The sequence below is a fragment of the Danio rerio genome, chromosome 12, assembly GCF_052040795.2.
Source record: "Danio rerio strain M-AB ecotype USA chromosome 12, GRCz13ab, whole genome shotgun sequence".
Lineage (NCBI taxonomy): Eukaryota > Metazoa > Chordata > Actinopteri > Cypriniformes > Danionidae > Danio > Danio rerio.
The window spans coordinates 2,490,001-2,495,000 of NC_141032.1; the positions used below are offsets into that span (position 1 = coordinate 2,490,001).

Below are 5,000 nucleotides of genomic sequence, written 5' to 3' on the forward strand. Positions count from 1 at the left end.
AAAGGATAATTAAATAAATGAATAAATATGAACAAATAAATGATTAAACTAAAACGCACATAAGAAAATAAGTAAAGGACAATTAAATACATAAATAAAATTAATTAATTAATTAATTAAATAATATGAACAAATAAGTGATTATACTAAAATGTACATTAGAAAATAAGTAAAGGATAATTAAATAAATGAATAAATATGAACAAATAAATGATTAAACTAAAACGCACATAAAAAAATAAGTAAAGGACAATTAAATAAATAAATAAATAAATAAATATGAACAAATAATTGATTAAACTAAAACACAAGAAAATAAGTGAAGGATAAATAAATAAATATATAAATATGAACAAATAAAAGATTAAACTAAAAAGCACATAAGAAAATAAGGATAAATAAATAAATATGAACAAATAATTAATTGTACTAAAACGCACATAAGAAAATAAGTAAAAGATAAATAAATAAATAAATAAATAAATAAATAAATAAATAAATAAATAAATATGAACAAATAATTGATTGTACTAAAATGCACATAAGAAAATAAGTAAAGGATAATTAAATAAATGAATGAATGAATGAATTAATTAATAATATGAACAAATAAATGATTATACTAAAATGTACATGGGAAAATAAGTAAAAGATAATTAAATAAATAAGCAAATGATAAATAAGTCAATGAATGAATTAATAATTAAATTAATTAATCAAATTTTAAACTTCATTTAAAATTAATTTAAGTGGTGATGATTAATATTTTTTTATGCAAAGGAAAAAATTGTTAATGTGTTGAGTTTAGACAGTAGTTGAATGACTGTCTAATTGACTTATTGACTTAATTGATTTAGGCAAAGATGTTTTCAAGCTTGTATAGAAGTCTAATTTATAATGCCATAACAATATAAAATAAACTCGAAATGCTGTTTAGAATATGAAAAAATATGATTGTCACTCACAAACGTGGACTTGCACACGCACTGTATATTGAGCAAAATAACTTTAAACATGTAACTGTGAGGCTAGTTAAATAGATAATTAATTTAATTAATTAATTAATGTATAATTTATTTATAATCTATTAAACTATTTATTTAATTAACTAATTAATCAATTAAATAGACTGATAAATGCCAAACTACTCCCGGAATATGGATAGATAAATTATGATGGAAATAGTCTTTATACTTAATACTTGATTCTAATTCTAAAATGTTTTTGTTCTCCAAAGAACATTTCAGTGAACATCGTTGAAAAAAAAAAAAAAACATGTTTTTTTGTGTGCAATAGTTATACAACATACATTTTGGGGAATTTTTGAAAGATTCTATTGGTTGTATATTGATGCCACTATAGAGACTAAGAGAAACCTATATAAGTGCTACGCTTCTTTACTAAAATGGATCATCAGTGCTTCAAATTCATAATTAAATGACTTAAAAACATGTAAAAATCCTAACACAACTATATTGAGCAAAACAACCTATTTAAATGCGTAACTGTGCAGCTGCTGGTTTTCCTACAGCACATCGGTGGGTTGCAGATTCAGGTTCAGTAAAGACGCGGTGAAACGAAACATGAGGCGTAATTTCAGAGCCATCGGGGGAAATGAAACAGCACGTCTACATGACTCTGGGTGATTTTATTAGGATGGCATCATGCGCCGATCGCACCCACTGAGAGGAGAGACCGTGAAAAAGCGGACAATTTATAACTCCCTGATCCGCTTTTAAATATGCTGAATTTTGGTTGACTCTGCGGTTCGGGTTTTGTCACAGTGGGTCTGTTTTCTGTCTATAAATCTCACAGCCAGCTTTTCTCTCTCTCTCTCTTTGCTCAAATTCACCTTCAGCTCATTACTGGATCAAGACTACTTAATTCAAACTTGATCTGAGCACTTCGAGGCCAAAATGGTCATGTTATACGCTGTAAATTATTAGCAACAACATATCTGGAGGAAGTGCTGAAAGTTTAACTAATTATTGTACACCAGTGATCGAAATTAAACTATTAAATTAAGTACATCATTTACTAGAGAGGTCAAATCAAATGTAAAGAGTCTAAGGTTTCAAATAGCCTTCGTGTTAATACCAAGATGAATAAAAATGCTCCAACAGAATCCACATTTACATTTATGCAAATAATTCAACTTAAAAAAAGTCTATTTTAGTATAACTAAGTTATATAGTTACAAGTAATCATTCATTCATTCATTCATTCATTCATTCGGCTTAGTGCCTTTATGTATTAGGGGTCACCACAGTGGAAAGAACTGCTAACTATTCCAGCATATCTTTTACACAAATGATGCCCTTTCAGCTGCAACCCAGTACTAGGAAACACCCATACACACTCATACATTGACTATGGCCAATTAAGTTTATTCAATTCCCCTATAGCGCATGTGTTTAGACTGTGGGGGAAACCGGAGCACCCCGAAGAAACCCACGCCAACACGGGGAAAACATACAAACTCCACACAGAAATGCAACTGACCCAGCCGGGACTTGAACCAGTGACCTTTTTGTTGTGAGGCGACAGTGCTAACCACTAAGCCACCGTGATTATACAAAATACAAATTACTGGTATTCGTAAGTAAATAAGCAAATGATAAATAAACAAACAAGAACAGTCAAACAAGAAATAATAAATAAATAAATAAAATGGATAATGAATGAATATGAAGCAATAAGTATAAAAATATAAGTGACAATATTAAATTTTATTGGTATTAGTGGCTAAATATATAAGCATATAAGAAACTAAAAAGTAAAAAATAAATAAATAAATAAATAAATAAAAAATAAATAAATAAATAAATCAATCAATCAATAAATGTGATTATACTGGTATAATTACATTGCTTTTAACTATATTAGTATTAGTAAGTATACACAGCAATTACATAAAAAAGATGAGTAAATAAGTAGTTAAATATATAAATAAGATAAATAAATTATTGAATAATTAATATATAAAACAATGAATACTACAATGAACTAAATAAATAAATAAATAAACACTTAAATAAACAATAAACTAACTCAATAAATAAACAAACTAAAATTATTCACCTAACTTAAACAAATAAATAAACAATTAACTAACTAAATAAACAATTAACTAACTAAAATAAATAAATAAATAAACAATTAATCACCTAACTAAAATAAATAATTAATTAAATAAACAACAATTAACTAATAAAGAAAATAAATAAACAACTAACTAACTAACCAACTAAATAAATAAATAAAACAATTATTCACCTAATTTTAATAAATAAATAAATAAATAAATAAATAAATAAATAAATGAATAAATGTATGTAGTGATGAATAATGATATTGTATGCTGGGACAAAATTGTCAATATGTTGGGTTCATAATTAAATGAATGTCTAATTGATTTAGAAATAAAGGTACATTTAGACAAAGATATTTCAAACTGGTATAAGTTTAATTCATAATTCTATATCAAATTTAACCTAAAAAAATTATATGTTTTTTAGAATATGAAATATAAAATTCGCCACATGCATTTTTTTAAGTGGACTTAGACTTTTAAATCCCAGAACTCCTCCCCCCCAAAAAGTGAAACTTCCCCAAGAATATAAATGGAAACACAACACAGACATGTATATACTGTACAACGCTTAAACAACAATTAGAGATGTTGTTTCAAGTATTAAACTGAAATAAGTTCACTCACACTATACATCCTCAACTGTTTTTGCTAAATGTGCCATGACATTACCTTTTCCCCCACACATTATTCACGTAATACAGCAGGAGTGTTTAAGCTAATGCATCCAGAACCCGTCTCTCCACTTTAAACACTCCAGATTGATGCCTTTTGTTGGTGGATGCTGGTCTTTTATTCTATTTCCAGGGTTTCTGCAGATTTCACCAAGTCGAATTTAAGACTTTTATATGTAGATAAATAAATAGTAAACAAGCAAACAAACGAATACAAACTGATAAAAAGAACAAAATAAACAGTCAAACAAACAAACAAAGAAACAAAAACAAACAAATAAATATGAACTGATAAATAGAGTCAAACAAACAAACAAACAAACAAACAAATAAATAAATACAAACTGATAAATAGATAAATAAAGAGTCAAACAAAGAAACAAACAAATAAACAGATAAACTGATAAATAAACAGTTAAACAAACAAACAAACAAATAAACTGATAAATAGATAAACAGTCAAACAAACAAATATATAAACAATCAACTAAAATAAATAAATAAATATATATATATATATATATATATATATATATATATATATATATATATAAATATATATATATATATATATATATATATATATATATATATATATATATATATATATATATATATATATATATATATATATATATATATATATATATATATATATATATTTTTTTTTTTTTTTTTTTTTTTTTTTTTTTTTTAGAATAAGCAGACCCTAGTTGTATACATACATGGTTTGATTGGGCAATTTTACTTTAAAAAATAAAAAAATAAAAAAATAAATAAGAGCGCTTTAAAATGATTTAAGACCTAGAAGACAATAATTCAGGGAATTTAAGACTTTAAGACCTTAAAATTTAGTTTTTGAAATTGCAGACATCTTTTTAAGACCCTGCGGACACCCTGATTTGGGGTTTCCTCTCTTCTGACCCTTTCAAGAGCTCCCAAAAAACACACCTTGCTTTCTCTCTCCTCGACTTTCTCCCCCCTTTTTTTCTGTCCATCACACTTGTGTTGATTTTGTGGTTTCCAAAATTGGGCCTTGGCTCCAGCAGGGTTTGTTACCTCGCAACCCGGAGCTTATCTTGCTATACCAGCTTTTTGGAAACCGAACAACACGGCCTTTCAAAAACCTGTTTGACTTTCCGAAATGCCTGTCATAGCCGGCCAAGAAGCAATAAATACATGCGCCGCATGCGTAAACATATTTCATACGCATTCATTGCATTAGCGCCGGCCAT

The 5,000-nt window shown here is 26.7% G+C and overlaps 1 long non-coding RNA gene across 5 annotated transcripts in view; it reads right to left on the minus strand.

Annotated features, from left to right (window-relative positions):
• Positions 1 to 5,000, minus strand: part of LOC147834365 (uncharacterized) — a 546,693-nt gene that overhangs the window by 177,962 nt on the left and 363,731 nt on the right. The window lies entirely within an intron of this gene.